The sequence below is a fragment of the Phacochoerus africanus genome, chromosome 7, assembly GCF_016906955.1.
Source record: "Phacochoerus africanus isolate WHEZ1 chromosome 7, ROS_Pafr_v1, whole genome shotgun sequence".
NCBI classification, from domain to species: Eukaryota; Metazoa; Chordata; class Mammalia; order Artiodactyla; family Suidae; genus Phacochoerus; species Phacochoerus africanus.
Genome location: NC_062550.1, coordinates 96,098,945 through 96,122,132, shown reverse-complemented (window position 1 = coordinate 96,122,132; position 23,188 = coordinate 96,098,945). Strand labels below are relative to the sequence as shown.

The 23,188-nt window shown below is 35.3% G+C and overlaps 1 pseudogene; it reads right to left on the bottom strand.

The window, feature by feature from the left end:
• Window positions 1–22,489: 22,489 nt before the first annotated feature.
• On the bottom strand, window positions 22,490–22,793 carry LOC125130467 (prothymosin alpha-like; annotated as a pseudogene).
• Between the last annotated feature and the right edge of the window lie 395 nt (window positions 22,794–23,188).

Genomic DNA, 23,188 nt, shown 5'->3' with positions numbered 1-23,188 from the left:
ACAACTGCCATTCCAAAAAACATGAGTAATCTACCAGGGTATTCTCTGAGCCAAAGCAATCTTAGAACGATATTTCTCAACAGAATTATCCAAGCAGTCATTTCCAATCAGAGTTGGCATAAGAAAGTCAAATGTCTCTCTCTTTGAAGGTCTAAACAAATTAATACAATACTGAAAAAAAAAGAGCTTCCCATTTTTCCATCTTTTTAGTAGTACATTTTGCACAAGCCATTCATTTACTCTCATTATTTACTCAAATTATCGGAAGGTAGATTGGAATGTTCTGTTAGAGCTTATGGAGAAACAATTGTGCTTAATGTTAGGCACCAAGTTTAATACTAGGTGCTACGCTTCACCTTTAGTCTTTAACTGGATCAGTCGCATAGGGATGTCTTGAGGATCTTGTAAAAATGTCTATTCAGGTTCAGTAGGTCTGGAGAAGGTATTAAGTATCTGACTTTCTAGTAAGGTCAATCTTACTGGCTGGCCCTTTGACTACACTTTGAATATTCAAAGTATTGAACCTTGCCTGTACATTGAAATTACTAGAGAGCTTTAAAGACCTGGGTCCTTCCTCAGAGATTCTGACTTTATGTGACTTGGATGTGGCCTGAACATTTGGGCATTTAGATATTTGCAGGCTCCTAGGGTAATTATAATGTGCAATTCAAGTTGAGAATCACCAGTTTAAGCTGACACAAGCTGTACTTCAGGTAATTCATTCAGGCTGAAATAATAATAATAATAAGTGATTTCATGGAGTTCACTCAAAGTACCCTTTTTATCCTCCCAGCCCTCACTCATTTTGATTTGACTCTTAACTTTATATTCACTTTTATAATCTTTTTCTCAGTTTTTGTTCATAGTCTCTCAATTGACATCTCTTGCAGCCCAGCCTAGGCTTTTCTCAGGATATTTTGGTTTGGCTTGTTCTTGTCTTCTTACAGCCCCAGGTTCGTTCTAATTCCTATTATAATTGTTTTTTTTTATTTTACTTTTTTATTAAAGTAGAGGTGATTTACAATGCTCTGTCAATTTCTACTGTGTATCAAAGTAATTTTTTAAAATGTATACATTCTTTTTAATATTATTTTCCATTTTGGTCTATCCCAGGAGATGGGGTAGAGTTCCCTGTGCTATACAGTAGCATCTCATTGCTTATTCATTCTAAATGTAATAGTTTGCATCTACTCACCTCAAATTCCCTAGTCTGTCCCACTTATTCGCCTAACCGCTCAGAGATAAGGAAACAGCTCTGGAGCTTGTATGACTTATAAGCAATGCCCTGTAAAATTAGCAGCAGAGCTGAACATAGAATTCAAGACTTATAGTCCCTTCTCTGGACTTCTTTTTAATAAAGACTTATTCTCTTAGAGCAGCGAGGTTCATAGCAAAATTGAGGAGAGGGTTCAGAGATTTCCCATAAGCCTCCTCTCCCTACGCATCCACAGTCTCTGCCATTATCAACATCTCTCTCCAGAGTGGTATATTTGTTGTAATTGTTCAGACTTTCTTGACACATTATTATCACTTAATATCTATACTTTACAGTACAGTTTAGTCTTGGTGTTATAAATTCTATATTTGGATAAATTAATAATATCGTTTCTCTTCTTTTATAAGATATTAAATATATGACTAAACCTGGAAGAACAGCTAAGTAGAATACAAACAAAATACATAAGATAAATAAGGAGTTGCCATGCAGAAAAACTCTGTAGATCATCCCCACCCATTATGTCTTTTTTATGCTGTGTGTTTTGGGATATTTCATGAAATGTTAAATGAGAATTATGTTATTGAATTTGATTGTTTTTCAAGCATTAGTCTTTATTCAATAGGAAGATATGCTTTTGAAAAATCATTAACAAAATGCAGAGGCAGGAATTCCCATCGTGGCACAGTGGAAACGAATCCAACTATGAACCATGAAGTTGTGGGTTCGATCTCTGGCCTCGCTCAGTGGGTTAAGGATCTGGCGTTGCCGTGAGCTGTGGTGTAGATCGCAGACACGGCTCCGATCCCGTGTTGCTGTGGCTCTGGCGTAGGCCGGCAGTAACAGCTCCAATCAGACCCCTAGCCTGGGACAAAAGACAAAAGACAAAAAAAAAAATGCAGCGGCAGGGAAAAATATATTATTACTATATAGTTGTAAAGGAAAACAAAGTTATATCTCCCTGTAATCAAAAAGGTATTGGATAGGAAACTAATTTTCTAAAAGAAAACAAATAAAACACTTGGAATACATGAAATTTAACGTCATAAAATACATATTATGAACAGAATAAACTCTACTGAAGATTCAGCAAACTTAAAATTAATATTATTTTTCTTTTTTGGCCACACCTGCGGCATGTGGAAGTTCCCAGGCCAGGGATCGAACCTGCATCACAGCAGTGAACTGAGCTGCTGCAGTGACAACCTGCAGTTAATCTGCTATGCCCCAAGGGAACCCCCTGTTTTAGTTTTTTTAATTTAACACATTTTTATATAGTTTCCAGAAAAACATCTGTTAAAGGCTGTTTTCACAATAATTTGAATAAGCAGCTACATTCTTTTCCTGTTGTCTTAAGCTCTGATATCCAATTCAGTTTACGGAACAAATATTTAGTCCTTACTAAGGGCCAGGTGTGTTCATTGGAATTGCAAAGCTAACTGAGGTACAGATTCCTCCAGAGAGCTCACAGTCAAGTTCATATCTTCCTGCATTCTGGCATCATTAACAGTGAGAAAAATGACAGTTGTCATAGGTACTTGGTTCATAAGACTGTGAAGAGTGTATGTTGATTGCCTGATTGGTGTTTAGTGTAATGCTAGGTTCTCTGGAGTGTAAAAAGAAGCTGAGATACATTGTTCCTGCATCTTAAGCACCTTGTTAAGGGTTTTAAAATAGTATAAAAATGAGTTGTGTTTTTCACCCTAGTGGTAAAATTGTCACGTCTTTCATTCTCTTTTTAATTCTTAATTATCACAATATAACAGAAATGGATCATGCACAATGGAATTTACTAAGCAGATTGTCACCCTCTCATTTATTTGAGGGACGAAGTTTCATGCTGGGAAGACCACAGATTTTATTTAGGTTTAGTTAGAGTATCATTTGATTCCTGTAATGTCTCTCTAAACTTGGGAAAGTCATTCAGCTCCTCTGAGTATCAGATTCCTTATCTATTAAATGTGTGCTTTTCAGAGTTGTGAAAATCAAATGATATCTTCTAAGCACCTGGCATACTGGCACCTGTTAGATTCTAAAGATAGTATTTTTGGATATGAAAAGAGTCTGCATAAAATTTCTTCACACTTTCCTCTTTCATAATTGAAGCTTTAGCTGGTTACATGGCTAACCAGAGGAAGAGTATAATTACAACCCTCCCTTGTAATTACCTGTAGAACTATGATTAGGTTCTGGACAATGAAATTTAAGCAAAAGTTACTGATGCAACTTCTAGATTATCTCTTTAAAGGGAAGGAGCTTTATCTCTCTCCCCATCCTCATTCTCTTTCTCTCATAGGCTGATATATGGATTAGATAAAAAGCCATGTTCAATTTGGAGCAAGCCCCTAGGGGAGGCAGAGAAATAGAAGTAAAAGAGAGTCTGGATCCTGATGCCATCAATCTGTCATACCAGCAATGAACTACCTTCTCAGATTATTTTGGGGAGAAATAAATAAATTATAATCTCCTATGTTTAAAATCTTTTAGAGGATATTTTAAGAAAAGAGAAATAACACATTTTACTAATACTGAATTCTATACCTCAAAACAAAGCGTGAAGTTTCAAGAAAATCTGAAGGAAAAAACAAACCTGGAATGACTACTAATTATATCTTCTGTATTAATACAAATCTTTGATTTCCTAAATGAGAGTTTGTTCAAATACATATTAACATATAGTGGGAAATTTTAATGTAAAATTATTTTAGTTTTGTTACTTAAGAGTAATATGAAAGAGAAGGGTGCATATAATTTAAAATAATATTTGTTTTTTTAAGAGTTTCTGGAGAAAACCTTAGTTCACTTTCTTGTTTCTCAATATAAGGGAAGGCAGCTAATTGAAAGAGAACAACTTATTACCATTTTTAAATATGAAGGAATATATAAAAGAAAGAAAATATTAATAAAGGAATTAAAGGTCGAGACCAAATAGTTTAGTCCTGTTGGGAGTAGCCTCATTTTCGAGTCAGTAGCAGCTGATTGATTAACATAAGTAAACATCATATAGTGTTACTATTATAGAATGTATATACTGTAATCATTTTCATGTAGAAAGAGGGCACCCAGTACTAGGAATCTAAGCAATGGTATAATATATTTTAGTAAGATTTTTCTGTAATAAGAATCTGGAAATGTACTTTGGTTTGGCTCTGAACCTTCTAATGGCTGTTCTACTCTAGAAAAAAAGGAATAGTCATGAGCCTTGACCTGCAGATTTGGATCCTACTTAAAAGAAGCGTAAACCTGGCGTCATGCAATTAGTAAATATTTAGAAAAAGTGAGCCAAAACTAAAAATTGTCCAGTGCATTTGAAAGTTTATACATAACACTGTTAAATGAAAAAGTAGTTTTCCTGTGACTCCAGCCACAAAGCACATATTCATGACCAAACATTTAATAGCAATACTAACAATGCCAAAATAAAAGAGGGGAGAGCAGGGAGAGGAAGGAAATAATCATTTATATGAATTGGAAACACAAAATGTTCCAAGCAAAAGTGAATTACATTATGAAAGTATTTTTTTCAATGTCAAAATGTTTTCTAATGGGCCCAAAAAAGATGGAAAATACTTTTTACTTACAAACATTATTAGACTCGCAAATATTCCACCCATTAGCATTGTCTTTCCCCCCACTGCTCTCTCTTTTATTGGTTATTATTCTCTACTGCTCATTGTGTCCAGATGACTACATGTATAATAATATAAGCAAGTAACAAATATAGCCATTGGTTTTTCACTAACAGATTTTTATAGAAAACAAAAGTTCCCCAGAAGCTAGTTTTAATGACTTCACAAAATGCTGATTTACTTACTATCCTAATCACAGGCTAGATCAGTCCTGTTGGTTCTTTGATACAGGCATATCAGCATGCATAAGATGATACAGGACATAAAAATATTTCCAGCATTATCATAAGAGATCAGAATGGAGCTAATTGTGTTAAGTGTATTTTATTTAATAAACAAAATTATGAAAATCTGACGGTAGATTCTGTGTGTCAACTATGTAGAATTATTCACATTTTCCTGAATAAGCCATGTTCTCTTATGCCTTCATGCACCCATTCAATGAGATCTTTCCTTTACCATAAATGCTTTTTATTTGCCTGTGGACCTTCTGACGATTTTTGTGTTAAATATTTCCTTTATGCTCTCATGGTAATTTCTGCCTTGCTTCTTTATTAAGCATTCCACTTTTTTAAAAAAAAAATATTTTATTAGAGTATAAACATCTCAAGGTCATGTGGTCTGCTTTTTTTACCTTTATATCTCCTGGTCCTAGGATTTTGCTAGTATAATAATAATCAAAATGTTAAACCAGTCGTGAGCATGCTAACAATAATTTACACAATTGCTTAGAATTTCAAAAAGTGATTTTCTCATGCATTATCTCATTTAATGTTTTAGCAGCCCAGTGAGATAGCGCTATGTTAACCAGATATGTGATTAACTGGAACAATGTAGTATTTAAGCAATTTGTATAGCGTAATAGCAATTCTCATTCCTGGCAACAGACCAGACTCACTGGGAGAGATTTCTTACAAATTAAAAGCTAAACTAAAATCAAGTAAATATCTCCATGGTATAAAATACAAGAGATACAGAAGGGCATTTGGGACATACACAATCACAAATAAAATCAGCCTATACATTCTATTTTGTACTTTCCTTAATTCCACCTAATAAAAGTTCAGAGGTAGCTTTCAATATTACCATATACAACAGACCTGCCACAGTCTTCATTGATTCTGTCATATGCCAATATATGCATGCAAAGTTTATTTAACCAGATCTCTGTTTGGTTTTCATGTTTCTCCAGGAATGGGTCTTGGGGCATTTGTTTTGCTCTTATATAGAACACTCAATAGTCATTCTGGTGTATATCTTTATCTTTACATATTTGTTTTGCATACTATTCTAAATATATTAGGAGCTTATATTAGCATAGGTAGATTGTTGCTTCCAAAGATACATGCATTTAAAATTTTGATAGATGTTGCAGTTGGTTTCCAGATATACGTATTCATTTGAATTCCCACCAAGGAGAATTTGAGAGTCACTGATGCACTACAGGTATGCTTACAGAGGTACTATCCAACTTTAATCTTGGCCCATCTTGATTGTAAAAATTGGCATCTTGTTTCTGTTGTACTTGAGTTTCTGTAATTATGAGTAATATTGAGCATCTCTTCATATATTTATTGGCCATTTGTATATGTGAACATGTGTGTGACATCTATGTGCACGTGTGTGCCATCTGTTCATATTCTTGATCCATTTTCTTTCATAGTGTTAGGCTTTTCTTTTTTTTTTTTGTAACAGCTCTGGTAAGATAAGGAAATTAGACATTTTACATGACTTGTGAATAGTCACCAGTTATCATGTTGGGAATGTAGTTAAAATGTGAAGAGCTTGGGCACATTCCCTTTTCCCTCCAAGTCTGACCTACTGAATCTTTTGAAGTGAGAACTAGGGATCTAAAATTTCAGAAAAGTTCTCCCAGCTGATTCTACTATAGCTGACCCAAGGATAGTGTTTGAGAACTACACTGAGTAATGTAGCAGGAAGGACATATTTAGGTATGAAAATCTATATCATCAGAGAAGCTATTTTTGGTAGTTACAGGCAAGAATCATGGAAACCATGACTCTATACAACTAGGAATCCTGTCCTCAAGAGTATGGATCTGCATGTCATTTCCCCTGAGAAAATTATCATGGCTATGAAAATTCCTCTTGGTATCATAGCATGATAGAAATATAGAAATTTATTAATAAATAGAGGTATAAATATATTTCTGGGGAACCTCATAAAAGATACTTTGCAGAGCATTTGGAAGAAGCAAGTATACTTTGTAATGTCATGGGCCAAGTGGAGTTGCAAAGGCCAATTATTAATTATTCTATTTGTTAATTATTAACAATTGTTTATTATTATTATTTTATTTGTTAATTATTAACAAATAAAAATAAGACCTAATTTACAATTGCTGATGATAAAGGGGTCATAATTATCTTGGATGAGACATATTCCTGAAAGTTATGCCAATTATTTAATGATGAAAGATTAATTATTAATATTACATAGTTTTATATGTGTCACATTAAATAACTGACATTTTAAGCATTTTGCTAGCTACTTTCTGTGCACTGACTTAGTATCTATAAAATAGACCCTATCATCACCTTTTTCATAGAAAAAAATTGATTTTAAAGTGTTTAAATAGTTTCTTTTGTTTTTTTTGTTTGTTTGTTTTTGTCTTTTCAGGGCTGCACCCACAGCATATGGAAGTTCCCAGGCTAGGGGTCGAATCAGAGCTGTAGCCACTGGCCTACACCAAGCCACACAAGATCTGGGCCGTGTCTGTGACCTACACCACAGCTCACGGCAATGCCAAACACTTAACCCACTGAGCAAGGCCAGTGATTGAACCCATGTCCTCATGGATCCTAGTCAGGTTCATTACCATTGAGCCACAACAGGAAATCCTTAAATAGTTTTTTGAGGTTCAAATGTTAGGTGCTTGAGGTGAACTTTTAACTGTATAGCTCAGAGGCCCACGCTCACAATTGCCATGATACACTTTTTAAAGCTCACAGTTCATTATTTATACAGTGAGATGGATGGCATGAGGTTATCATTCCACAGGGTGTATCAAGAATCTAAGAAATGCCCAGTTTTTTTTCTCTTCTCATATTTTCATTTTAGCCCTTATATAAGAAATTTTCCACCAGTCTTTCCAGACTACTGAGAAAATATAGGGAGGTAGTGTCTATCTTTTTCTGTTTTGTTACTTACTCCTCCCCCTGGAAGTAGATCAATTTATCCAAATTCCTTATCTGCATTAAAGATTATGGCTCAGATGTAGCTTTATCTTTTGTGCTCTTTTGTCCTTTCTCGGTATTATTTCCTTTCTCTCCCGGACTATGTAAGGACTTGTTTCCATTCTCCATAAAGCAAGTCAGAAAACTGAGCTCAGTCTAACAGACCCAAGCAGATTTCAGCTCTCCTTATTCCATATTCCCCACCTGGCCCTAAAGCTGATACTGTAAACTCACCCATTAAGATACTTCTGTGGTTTTCCGAATGATGAAAATTGCTGGGAGAAATAATTAGTGCCTCCCATTATAATACACAGTTTACAAGGTGGGTATCTTTTAGAATAAAATAAGGATTAACATTTGAAGAGCAAATTATTCCACAGGAAGATGGATAGACTTCATTCAGCCATAGAGGCTGATTCCAACTCTTTGGGAAGCTGGTTTTTAACTGAGATATTGCTGGTTTTAAAGTTTGGGCTACTGGGCTTCAGATGTAAAGTTTTTACTATGCCTCCCAAACACAAGATCAAGATTACTTAGCAAGAAAGCTTTGTTCAGGATCTTGAAATGGGAGAGATCTGATTTGAAACAGAGAGAGAGATTTCTTTCCTTAGATTAGGAATTTCTCTTAGGAAGCTTAGTAGAGGATAGCAATTTCATTTCTCCAAGAATTTCAGGGCCAGTCCAGGCCATAAAAGTGAGAGAGAAATAAGGGCAGACTTTCCTTTGGTATCTAGTCTTCTAGTTTGTTTTTCCATTAAGCTTCCTGCATTTTGTTTGTAAGTCAAGGTGAAATTAGCTATTATCCTACAGAGTTAGAATTTGGAATGGCAGAAGAGTAATAAAGGTTATACAAGCTTAAGAGAACTAACTGGTGAAGAAGAAGAAAGTTTTCAGGAGAAAACAGGTAGCAAAATTCTCACTGGTCTCTGAAGGCATGGGCTCACTGAGTGATAACATCAAAGTAGGACTAAAGAAATGTGTAAGCATCCATGTAAAAGTAGCTATTTAGATAATTACTCCTTGGTGGCATTATAAGGGAAGCTCTAGGGTAATAGCCACTGTGTATGGTAAAATACATACACATTATCTAAAAATAATTTGTGATCAGTTTGTTCCCCAGCATCTCACCAAAATGATAGTAATAATAAAAATTTGTGATCTTAGTGAAATAGGAGGTAGAAGATATAGCAGCCACAGAATTTAATGCACCAGCTTTAATTTTTTTTTCTATTATAATCAGAGTGCTAGAAACAAGAAAATCAAGAATGAGAAAGCCTTACCAGCAATCGTGAGGAGAGTACAAATGCAGGATATAGGAAATGCATTTGAAATTAAGAGACCGGCAACTTAAAACAATCTTGTATGTATATAGACTGCTATATCAAATGCTCCTATGCAAAACACAGGCTGATGCATAGATGACTTTCTGCCCTGAGTTTGGGAGGTACAATTTCATAAAAATTTTCCAAATGTGGTTAAATTTCCAAATTATGGATTACAAACATGTGGATGAAATAAGGACTTTCTCTTTCCTAGTGCTTTCTTGCTTTCTTTCTCCATCTACATCCTGGTTCTGTCTTACATCAGAAACATGTGTCTGAAAACTGCTTGATTTTGCTATGAGCTAGCTCCACTAGTCTAGATGACTTCATGTTCATTCTAAATTTTGTGAGAGATAGTGGTGCTGTCATGTATCCCCTACCTCTTTGGAGTGGGAAAGTGGGGAGTATGAAAGAGGCAAAGATTTGTTCAACTTAGAAGCACCAAAGTATCTACTCCAGTTCCTGGGAATGAGGGTGGAGAGACAGTCCATACTGCAACACTGATTCTATGCCAATGCCCCAACTAAAACTTTTGGCTAATACTGTGTTTTTATCTTCATTATGGCTCTTTTTGTATGTTATTTAAATGGATAGAACTCAGGATTAAGAGGATTGGTGAGTCATTCTCATTTAAATAGTCTTACTGTCATTTAAAAGTCACCATCAAAGAACCCATCAAAAGCCAGAAGCAAAATGTCACATATTATATGATTCCATTTTTATGAATTATCCAGAATGAGCAAATCTATAGAGACAGAAGGCACATTAGTGGTTGTTTGAGGCTGATCTTGAGAATGGGGAGTGACTACAAATGGGCACAAAATTTATTTTTGGAGTCATAGAAATGTTCTAAAATAAGATGGTGGTGATGATTGCATAACTCTGTAAGTTTTTCACAAATCAGTGAATGGTACATTTAAAACGAATGAATTATATGGTATGTAAATGTAGCTGCTTTAAAAATAATAAAACAAGGAAACAAACAAAAGCTCAGGCCTTTATTGAGGAGTATTGCGGATGAATATCTGAGCCAGGTGCAAATAAGAACTGCTGGTAAAATGCTAGTTTCCAGGATAGCCAAGCCAGATAAGCAGCATTCTTTAGGCCAGGATTTTTCTTGAATGAGTGTTGTCCATATAACTCCAGCAGTCACTGTAGAAGAGTCTTTATTCAAGAAGTGCAGGTTTACCCTTCTTTTGTGTCCCATGGCAAAGACAAAACATGGAGCATTTAGGACCTTTTATTCTTTCTGAAAAACAGAGCAAATACCTCTTGGTAAATAGTAAAGGACTTTTTCAATTGGATGTTATGACTAAGAATTTCAAACATATGTGCTAAGACTTATTTTTATAACTGATATATGTATTATTTGATACTCAAAAATAGAACCATTTTTCTAAGGCTTCTTGTTTGCTTGCATGAGTTATTGTTACATGAGTTATTATAAAGTTCCCTAAGCCCTTCATGGAAATCAATCTAGACAGCACCCTGCTCCATACGTTGCTTCATAGGGAGTATCAAGCCCATTTTTAAATGAATCGGTCTCTATGTGAATTGGTGACCATGATCTGCTGAAATGTGTAGAATAATTTGATCTGGAGTTTTAGAGCACAGCTGAATTAAAAAATAAAAAAGAATTGGTGATTTTGTGAATAGGTGAAAAATCTGAGTTAATGAAGTTTGCTTCTGCACTTGGTAATGATTTTAACTACAATGGAATAAGCAGACGTAGGCTTTTTTCCCTGCATTCTGCACACGGAGACATGATAGTAACATCCATTTCTGAAAGTTAAAAATATGAGTCAGATGCTAGTTTATAAAGAAACAAAGATTTTATTCTTTAGAATTATCTCCATAAATTGAGACCTGGGGTGCCTATCTTTAACTTCCACCAAAATATGCTCTCAAAATGTGTGTGTGTTTGTGTGTGAGTACACATATAAAATTCCATATACATTTGTGTTGTAAGTGGTCTAATTGCTCATATCACTTTTAACATACAGAATAACAAATTCAGTGATAGGAAAGGAAAATTTTAAAGAGAGAAGATTCCAAATTATCATTTCTTTATCACTAACATTTGAATAACCTGAAACCTCACTTAAAAATATGAGCACTATTTATTGTTGTTTTTTTTTCCTCATAGAGTGGGTAAAACATTTAGAAATCATCCGTGGAAAGGTGCTACTCTAATCATTGTGTGTAACACAACTATATCTGGTATGAAGTATTGTGTGAAGAATCTTGGCGAGAGCTTCCCTAGCACCAAAAGTTCATCTTTCAGTTGTCTTAACTACCTAGGTGCCTAGTCAGTCATATTTTCTCAGACTCATTTATGCCTTTCACAGCACCCTTTCAAATCATAGGTGAGAACTCAAGCCTCATTTTTCAGGATTCGGAAAAAAAGTGTTAGGTTCAGCACTCCAAAAACTATGTCCTAAAAGTAGTTGCTCACTTGAACCCTTCATCTCTTCCCAGCCCTAGTACATTGAGTAGTTAGTTGGATTATTTCCTGCCCTACATTTCCCTTTTCATCTGTTAACAATGTATTATGAATTTTTCTTGTCTTTTTATCCTTTGAGGTTGGGGAATTCTAAACCAATCTAGTTGCCCAGTCCAGCCCTCAGAACCTCATCCAGGTCCAGAACTTTGAGCTTTAGCTACTTTATGACAGAGCTGTTTAAAGGGACAATCCAGCTACAAGGTATACAAGCAGGGAAAATAACCAGCTTAGAAGTTTATCTCCTCACTGAGTCAGAGGACTAACCAGGAGATCTGATCCTGCCACAGACCTTGGAATAACATGATTGACGACATAGCATTCCTATGAATGCCACATTAGTTGGATGTATTTCAGGCAGTCATTAATATTTCATGTTGCATCAGGGAGGTGCTGCAAAGTGAGAGCAAATACAGCTTTGGCCATACTTACAAGTTATTTTTAAAATAGCAGCATCTTTGTCTATGAAAATGAATATACCAGGTGGTTATTTATGAGCAGGCTACTGGACTCATTCTGGAAGGACACAAGACAGTGGATAGATTACATCTCAGGATCAGAAAATAGTATGCAAATATGGTCACATTGGGGCAGGAAATAGGAAAACAGCTAGTTTTTTTGAATGAGATGGATCACAGTTACTGAATATTTTACTTTAACAAACATAGAATCGTGTTTACTCAAAAACATTAGACTGAATTTGAAAGTTATTAAATGTTGATTATTACCCATTTCTATCTCTACCATGCAGAACCCCCAACCTGAAGTTGTAGTGTCTTAATATAAATCAAAAACAATCTGTCACATTTTGTTTCCTGAATTAATCCTTATTCTCTCTCCTCTTTCGCTTTCCTTTGTTGGTGGCTCCCAAGACAACTTTGCTTGCTCTTCTCCATTTTCTCACTTGGGCTTGGTTTTGCTCTCAGTTGAAATTCTAATTCAGAGCCAGAGCCTTGGCTTCTAGACTTGGGTTCTTGGACTTTGTGCTTGCTTTGCTTTAATGTTATTTATGTCTTTGGGGTTTGGTCAGGAATGATGCACCACTATCCTCTGTTCATCCTGAGTTATAGCTAGGTTAGGCAATTTCTCCGTTATCATCCTTCATATTAGGAAGTGAAATCAGTCATGTATCTAAGTCTGGAGGTGAGCCTACAGAGAGAGATCAAATAACCATTCCTCCTTCCCCCTTGCCCTTCTCCCACATCCTCTGTACATGAAGAAAAGACAGAGAAGAGGGAGTGATAATAATAGCTAACATTTATTGAGGGTTCACTTCATGTCAGATTTCTTATTTAATCTTCAAAATCATGGAGTCCACTATTCCATGTTTTTGAAATTTTGGTCCTGCCAGATCTTTGGAGATGTATCCTCTGGGATCAAGGAGTTTACAGACTATGAAATTGAGAAGAAAGAAAGTTGCCTGGAAGATAAGATAGCAGTCTTAACATAAATAGATACCAAAATATGTTGGAAATTTTATTCAAAGCAAGTCCTTGTTTCCCTATATATTTGCATTTTTAGTTCCTAATCAACAATCTGCCTCTCATAGGATTATTCGTCCTTCTTATGTATTTGATATATAGATAAAATAATTTTAAAATAATATAATCATTTAAAATAATATAAAATATATAATCATATAATAATTTTAAAATAGTATAATCATATTTGAATAGTTATAAGTGGTTAATTTTTTGTTTGTGTAGAGCAAAGGGAATTTTCATATTTCTTATGATCGATAACATTCTTCCAGACTGTATACCATAGTGGATTCAGGATATCTAGATTTGAAATTGGAAGCTTTTTGAAAAGACCTAAATTATTTTGAAAAGGAAAGAGACTTGGAGATTTAGGGTACATGCTGCAGATAGAGGAGGTCTGGTAGATGAGTGTGCCTGGAATTTTTTCCAAGTAAAATGTATGCTTCTCTCTCTCCTCTTTAAAATTTTTAATTAATGTTATCTTTGCTTACAATTGCTTTAGTATGAGTGGATTCTCCACAATAGATAAAGTCTTTTTTAACTCCACATACACCAAATTGACTTGCATAATGAACAGAATTATGGACCCTGTGATAACTGTGGTATAATAAGAAATATATGTTTGGTCTTTGTCTCTGGATCCAAGCACAAAACTTCTAAGACCCTTGGAATTTTTGGATTGATTAGATTGTCTCTTTGTTTTTTTTTGTTTGTTTGTTTGTTTTGTTTTTGTCTTTTTGCCATTTCTTGGGCCGCTCCCACAGCATATGGAGGTTCTCAGGCTAGGGGTCTAATCAGAGCTGTAGCTGCCAGCCTACACCAGAGCCACAGCAACGCGGGATCCGAGCCGCATCTGCCACCTACACCACAGCTCACGGCAACGCCGGATCGTTAACCCACTGAGCAAGGCCAGAGACTGAACCCGCAACCTCATGGTTCCTAGTAGGATTCGTTAACCACTGCGCCACGACAGGAACTCCAGATTGTCTCTTTGAATGCTAATGAGATGACTGGTACCAGGGGTCCCTAGAAAGTCAGAATTGGGGCTGATCACCAGAAAGACATAGGCATGATTAGAGAGTTGGAACTTTTAACTTGTCAACTTCATGTTCTACCACTTGGCCTTATGTTGAAATTAACACAAGCAAAATAGAAAATTTTGCTTAAATATGTACAAGGTTGGTGTTCTTAGTCTAGCTTTTTACTACATCAGATTTAGATTAGAAACAACTGAGTGTCTCACAGATTTATTTTACCGATTCCCAGGATTTTGTTCTTGGTACTAGCCAAAAGTGAAGATAATTTCACCTTTTCAGGCTAGTAAATCTTTAAAGCTGTCTGAATTTTCAATTTGTTACCTCTGGACTTTATATGCTGAATTGCCCATTCTTTCAGGTTGAAATTTGGAGATCCCAATCGTGATTAATTGGTAAATATTAGAGTAGAGTTATGTGCATGGTGGAGGCAGACCTTGGAGCAAATCAAGAGAGGGACCAGGCTGTGATGTTTTGACTGACTACCTGTTGTGTGCTCTCTTGAACAATATTGGGGACACTGTCAAAGAAGACAGCCGCTGCAAGCCAAGAAAACACTGCGGCTCAGAATGGACCTACAGGGTCTAGTCCTACAGACCATGGTTGGAAAAACTTGGCTGTAATGATAAGGAAGCACGGAGAAAGGACTATTCCAAATTATGGTTATTTTCAAACTTCATTGTTATTATTACCCCTGGTAGATCTCAAATTAGGAATATATAGCTTGGTAAACATCCTTTGTAAGTCATAAATCTCCTGTATATTGTTGGAAAACTCAACTCCTATTATTTATTCTCTTACTTTCGTAATGATGGGAACCAAGTGAATGTGTAAACGTGTGAAATTTGTCTTTCGTGAATATCAGTCTCGTTTTGCTTAATTCTGTTTTTTGTTTTTTGGTTTTTTTTTTCCTGCTTTGCTTTCCTCCTGGGTCCTGTAAGTTGTTCCATTCACCCTTGCCCAGCTGCTTGCAATAGTGAATACCAATTTTGGTCATTTGCATCAATAGGAATGCATTATGTAATTTCTGAAGAAGACTGAGGAGAAGCCATAGAGAAAATCAGAACAAGTTGAAAGTGTCAGGGCAGGCCTTTGGAGATAAAGCAGAAATGCCAAGGCCAAGTAAAATTATGGAAACAATTTGTTAAACTATGAGAAAAACACAAAGAAACTGCTCTTTAGTGACCTCAAGGCAAGAGGTCAAGAAGGTTTGTAAACTGGTGGAATAGAGGACATGGCACTGGCAAAGTGGAAAAACTGAACTGGATTCCTGGAACAGGTCTCACTGATTCCCTCCCTAACTCAATTCGAGTCTCATGGTGTGAAAATAGAGATAGTGTAGAGAAACAGATTGCCTCTATGGATGTAAAGGGCTTGAAAATTATCTAGCACAATTCCAAATTACAAGGTGGAGTGGAAAGAGAATGAGATTTAGAGTCAAAACACTCAGATTAAAAATCTCAGGTCTGGAGTTCCCATAGTGGTGCAGTAGAAACAAATCCGAGTAGGAACCATGAGGTTTCGGGTTCGATCCCTGGCTTCATTCAGTGGGTTAAGGATCCGGCGTTGCTGTGAGCTGTAGTGTAGGTTGAGGACAAGGCTCAGATCCTGCATTGCAGTGGCTGTTGTGTAGGCCGGCAGCTGTAGCTCCAGTTGGACCACTAGCTGGGAACCTCCATATGCTGCGGGTGCAGCCCTAAAAAGCAAAAAAAAAAAAAAAAAAAACCTCAGGTCTTCCTCTGACTAGCTATATTCCTAAAAGCCAGATTATAGCTGTGATATAGTTTTGTCATTTTGATAAAATGGAGATTTTATGCCAAGTGGTTTATATAATGAGCTCATATGCTATTTTAAGAATAAAAGAATTAATGAGATAATTTAAAAGAAATTTGTGAAGTGCCATACACATTGTGTTTTTATTGTTAATCATGATAATTTAGCTGTACGACACTGAAGTACTTGGCAATGTATCCTTTTAGGTGCTAAGTCAATTTAAATTTGTTATTATAATAGTAAAAATCATTAGTAAAACTATTCCTTCTCTTTTCTTATCCTAAATGTAAAACATAGAAACAGAACATTAAAACCAGAATGGTGTGTCCTGATTCACTGATTTTTTTTATTATCTTAGAATTTACACTTTTCGAAAACATGTATATACTCATTTCTGCCTTATACTGAGTTTAGTGATTGAAGATAAAGGTAATTTATATTGAAAGTTTGACACTGTGCTGGCACCTTCCTCTCTGTATTATCTAATCCTGCCTCTAAGCCTATAACATAGTTCTCATCCCTTTGTTTTCAGTGTAGATAGATGTACTGGGAACGGTTAAATAATTGGTCCAAAAGGACCCAGGACCAAGATGAAAAGGATGTGATATAAATAGGATGAGGACACTGAGAAAAAGGGAGATTGACAAAAATTAAAGGGCAATATCACATTTCCTAAAACTGCATCAGTGATCTTGAGGTCAAACTTAAATAACTGCCAGAGATATATAATAACAATGAAAATAAGCAAAGCATGTAAGAGAAGACGAAAAAAATACAGGTGACTATGTTATTGAATCAATCACCAGTTTATTATTGAATTACATATTGTTGAAGGAAAATTCTCTGTCTACCCAATGCATTATTGCTAGAAGTCAAAGGAAAATTTGAATATCCTCCAAAAAAAAAAAAAAAAAACATTAAAAGAGTGACTTCCCTCAGGCATTTTAGTTTGAGAGAACATTCGAGTAAGATAATGAGTTTCATGGTGGTAATGATGAGGCAGCAGACTCATGGTGGGGTATTATCCCACATCAGAGTATGCTAAGCAGTTTTTCAATACAGACATACCTTTTATTTCTTACTTCTTCATTTCCCTCATTCTTATCTTCTGCCCCTCACACTTTAGAGGCCATGTTGGAAAACAGCTATAAATTCAGGGCTGTAATACTCACTTATTGTGCCCAAGCTCTGGGTCAGGCTCTTGCATATTATACAGTCAATAATGCCTGTGTGGCTAACCCCTGCCCTACACAAAGACATTCCTATTAGGTATGATATGGATGACCTCTTAGAAGGTCAAAAGCCAAATCCTCTTTGAGACCGAATTGTTTAGTATGCACTAATCATCCTAATCAGCATTTATTTTTAATATTTTGGTTGCTGATTTCTCAGTATAGAAAGCTCTTCCTCTAGCTCTTCCCACTGCTATCTTATTCTCATCCTTCAGGTTTTGGCTCAGATCTCATGGCTGAAGACAGCATTCTTTGACAAACCTCTAATAATGAATGATTCCTTGCCCTACATCATGTTAGTTGCTTATTACTATTGCATCATCATTTTATTTCCTTCCTATTAATTATTTGTTTGTCTCCTTACTTATTGTCAGAATTGTGACTAAAATGTAAGCACAGCAAGTGCAGGGGCTCGTCTTCTGTTTTCTCTTAGACTTCTATAATTAGAACAGTGTTACAGAACTAATAGCGCTCAATATATTATTATCGAATATATACATTTCATTGTACAGTAATAAAAAGTAGAGGCTGAGTTTTCTGAGTATGAATCTTAGCTTCAATACTGTCTACCTACATGGTCTACTTGAATTCTCTATGCCTCAGCGTCTTCATCCATAGAATGGGACTATCTAATAGAGTAGTTATAAGGTTTAAGTGAATTAATGAATATCAGTATTTTGAAGTGCCCTTGGTACACAATTAGCATTCTAATGTATGAATGAGAAGAAAAAGAAAAAAAGTGGTATGGGGAAATTGTGTATCTATACACAAAAGGATAAAGTTGGACCCTTCTTTTATACCATATACAATAGTTAACTCAAATTTAAATTAAAGACCTAAATGTTAGATCCAAAACAATAAAACTCCTAGGAAAAAAAAAAGGAGAAAATATTTATTCCAGTGGACTTCACAATAATTTCGTGAACATGGCACCAAGAGCACCAGCAACAAAAGCAAAAATAGACAAGTGAGATTATATCGAACTTAAAAACTCTAGTCCCTCAAAGAACGTAATCAACAGAGTGAAAAGACAATTTATGGAGTGGGGAAAATATTTGCAAATCATTTATCTGATAAATTGTTAATATACAGAATATATAAATAACTACTACAACTCAACAATAAAAAAATCAAATAACCTGATTAAAATATGGGCCAAAAAACTTGAATAAACATTTCTCCAAAGATGATATACAAATGGCCAACAAACATATGAAAAGATGCTCAACATAACTAATCATGAAAGAAATGCTGGAGTTCCTGCCATGGCACAATGTCTTAAGAATCCGACCGAAGTAGTTTGGGTCATTGCAGAGGCCCAGGTTCAATCCCCAGGCCAGTGCAGTGGGTTAAAGGATCCAGTGTTGCCTCAGCTGCAGTAAAGATTGGAGCTGTGGCTCAGATTCAGTCCCTGCTCGGAGATCTTCCATGTATGGTGGGTGTGACCATTTAAAAAAAGGAAAAAAAAAAAGAAAGTAAATGCCAATCAAAATCACAGTGAGGTATCACCTCACACAATTTGGGATGGCTACTATTAAAAAAAATAATGATGTATTGGAAAAATTTTGAGAAATTGGAATGCTGTGCACTGTTAGTGGGATTGTAAAGTGGTGCAATTGCTATGTAAAACAGAATGGAGATTTTAAAAAAAAATTAAAAATAAAACTACCGCATGATCCAGCAATCCCATTTCTGCGTCTATATCCAAAAGAACTGAATGCATGATCTTGAAGAGATATTTATAGCAACATTATTCAAGATAGCCAAGAAATGAAAGCAACCTAAATGCCCATCAATGGAGGAGTAGATAAACAAAATGTAACATAATGTATACATATAGTGAAACATTATTCATCCTTAAAAAGGATGGAAATCCTATCACATGCTACAAACATGGATGGACCTTGAGGATATTTTGTTGAGTGAAATAAGCCAGTCACAAAAAGCAAATATTGCATGATTCCACTCATATGTGGTATCTAAAGTAGTCAGATTCATAGAAACAGAAAGAATGGTGGTTGCCAGGGTCTGGAAAGATAAGGAAAGGGGAGCTATTGTTTAATGGATATAGAGTTTTGGATTTGAAAGATGAAAAAATTCTGGAGCTCTGTTTCATAATATGTTAAGTTCAGCCAGTGTATTACATAATAAAACATTAATTAAATATGTTAACTACTACTGAACTGTACTTAACTAGCGAACTTAATCATTTAATCACTTAAATGTTTAAAGTGGTAAATTTTACATTATGTGTTTTTATCACATATAAAAAGATACAAAATGTGCGTAAGGAAAAATTTCAAATAATCATGAAAGAGACCAACAATTCTATAGAAAAACAGGCTAAAGATATAAAAGGGATGTTCACAAAAAAGAAATACAAGTGTCCTTTAATTTTCAATCTTGTTAGTAAAAGAAAAATACAAAATGCAACTATAATAATTTACTATTTCTTACCAAAAAGATTGTCAAAATCCCTTCCAAAGTGACAATGTACAGTGTGGACAAGACTATATATAAACATAAAACATTCTCACTTATTTCTGGTGGACATGCAAAAATAATAAAAGCCCTTTTAGGAGAAATAGACAATATATAGAAAAATTATATATTCTTTTACTCTTTGACTCAACAATCTACTTCCAAGAATACACTCCAACGACTATGCTAGAAAAAATATAGAAAGATATTTTCTACACATGATTTATTGCAGAACTATATCTAATAGCAAGACTTGGTAAAAATTCAAATGTTTATCAATAGAAGGCTAGTTGAATAAGCTATGATATATACATCCCCTATAAGTGAGAGTGAGGAATCTCTCTAAATACCACTAAGGATATTATTACATAAATAAAATAAGTTGGAGAAGTTTGCATATACTGTGCTATTGCTTATCTAAGATAGATAAGGAGTATCTATATTTATGTGTCATCTATCATCTTACATCACATAATTTAAAATATTAACTATAAACATAAACTTTTAAACATACTTAGTAGGATATTAGACTTTACTAAATATATTTTGTTTTGTAGATTTGACTTTAAAATGGTAAGTATTTCAAGTGACCATAAGGCAAAGGTAAATAATGAAAAGCAACTATTAAAATTCAAAACCAAAATGAATGTGTAAACCTAAGTGGCTTTTGGGTTGGTGGTATAGCCACATGGAAGTGATTATTCCAATTGATTTTAAAACATTATAATCTTTATCTATATCCTTCCGATCTATATCCAGGAGAAAAGAGAACCCCCCCCCCAAAAAAAAAACATTTTAGCATATTTTCAGTAACTGCTTTTTGTTGTTATTATTATCCTAAAACTTTTTGGTGTGAAATTAAGAGATTCAACAAATGAGCAAATTATGATATTATGAAGAACAGGGATTTTCAGTATTAGAGAAAAGATAAACAGATGGAAGAAATTAAATAAATTCCTTGTAGTGCTAAATTTCATTGAAAATATCAATATAAATACATGATCTTTATATTTAAAAACGAATGCTAATCACAACAAAACAAACATACACAAAAAACATATTTCTTAGCTTTCCTTATTATAAAGATGTAGAAATGAGGTCCAATGCAATAGCTGTGTTTATGGTTAATTTTATGTCAACTTGACTGGGCCAGAGGGTGCCCAGATTAAACATTATTTCTGGGTGCATCTGTGAGGGTGTTTATGTATGAGATTAGCATTGGGACTCAGTAAAGCAGATTTCCCTTCCTAGTGTGGGTGGGCATCCTCTAATCCAAAAGGATCTGAATATAACAAGACAGAGGGAGGAATTCTCCCCTTTTTCTGTCTCACTGTGTGAGCTGAGATAACTCATTTCATCTTTTGCCCTCACCCTTGCATTTGCATCATCAACACTGAACACTGGTTCTCGAGCCTTTGTACTTGGACTGCTTGACACCATCAGCTTTCCTGCACCTCCACCTTGTAGAGAGCCCATCACAGGACTTCCTCAGGCTCCATAATTGTGTGAGCTCCTTTCTCATAATGTGTCTCTCTCTAGAAAGATGGATGATATAGATAAAGATATAGATCTAACCTATTAGACTTACACAAGCAGTGACAGCTATAACACCCATTTGGGTTACCTCTAACGTCACCAGTAAAGATAATAACTGCAATTAATTCAGGCATCTGAATAAACTTTAAATCTGTGAAATCATATTAATAGTTAAAAAGTAAGAAAAGAAAAAACAAGAAAATATCTTATTAGTCACCTTTGGATTATACAAAGGAATCAACTCATTATTTTAAGAATTAGTAAACAAAGGGAGAGCATTTCTAAAATTTCTGTAATAAGACTGGCCTATAAAATCATAGAATTAAAGGGAAAACAGTGAGTTGTTTGATGGGATTTTACTTATTTTTTTTTATTTTTTCAGCAAAATAAAGTTCTGGCTTATAGTAGGACAACATTGTTTCAAACAAATATCAAACAGGCTACAAATAAATAAACAGCAACTTCATAGACAAAAAAAAAAGAAAAAAAAACCTTTTATCTTTGCCCGTTTAACCATCTCATACAGACCAACTATTAATTGTACAGCCAAGTACGTACACAAAAAAATGTACTGGAACGCTTGGAATAAGATTGATTTTTGTTGTCGTTTTTGCATTTTTTTTTTACAGGTTTTTCTTTTCTTTTTCCTTTTTTTTTTCTTCTTTGAGATTATAATGAACATGGTCACACCAGAAGTAAAGTCAGAAATAGGACAGAGAATGCTCAGAAGGCTGGTTTGGTCATCGGAGATCATTAAAAATGGCTGACCCCTAACAATGTATACGAAAATATAAAATGTAAATAAATACAAACAAATTTTCCTTTTTAAAATACTTTAAATGAAAAAGCAGGGCTTTGGAAGTTTCGGTCCTTTTTTTCCTCCTCTGTTGCATATTCATGTTGTGGTTTTGGTTGGGTGGTGAAGAGCGCATCTGCGGGTGGCACTGCCCACAGTGGGTGGGCGGGCACGCGGGACTCTACTAAAAGAGACCCAAGGTTAGGATTTTTCTGAGATGGGAAGTGCAGGGTGAATAAGTCACAGTAGCTTTTTTTTTTTTTTTTTTTTAAGTTTACCTTTTCCTTTTGTGCTATTGATCCTCATTGGTCTTCTGCTTCCTGGTGTCACCGTCATTCTCATCTTCAGCTGCCGGTGTGCCTGTAGCTGACTCAGCCTCCTCATCATCTCCACTCTCTTCCTCACCATCACCTCCTCTTCCTCCCCATTCTTCTTCTTCCTTGTCTACGTCATTGTCAGCCTTCTGCTCCCCATTTTCCTCATTAGCATTCCTATTAGCAGGTGTCTCTCTTCCACTCTCTGCCTCCTCCATAACTTCCTTCTTCTAAGTCCTTGATGGTGATCTCAGAGCTGTTGTCCATGGCCACATCTGACATGATGGGACACGTGGGTGATCTGATGCAGCGGATTAAAAAAGAAGCGGGAGTCCAAGGACTCTGGTGATAAGGCTGCTAGAGTCCGCGGGGGCAGAGGAGGTGCGCGGCGGCGGTGGCTTCTGCAAGCGGAGAGCCAGGCACGGAACAGTGCAAATAAGGCTTTTCAGAGCAGCCAGTCTCGATCGAATTTTAAATGTGCTTTCCAAATGTGTACCTCATAGGGATGTGATTTTAAGAAAATAAATTTTAAGTGAGATACTCCTGTAACCATCATGGAATAGTGCCTAAGTCCAACAAATATTAGCTCATCCTTATCCTTTCTCCTTTTTCTCAAATTATTACTTTGCTCTAAAGTGCAATTTAGAAATTAAGGTTAAATATGGTATAAGGGAAAT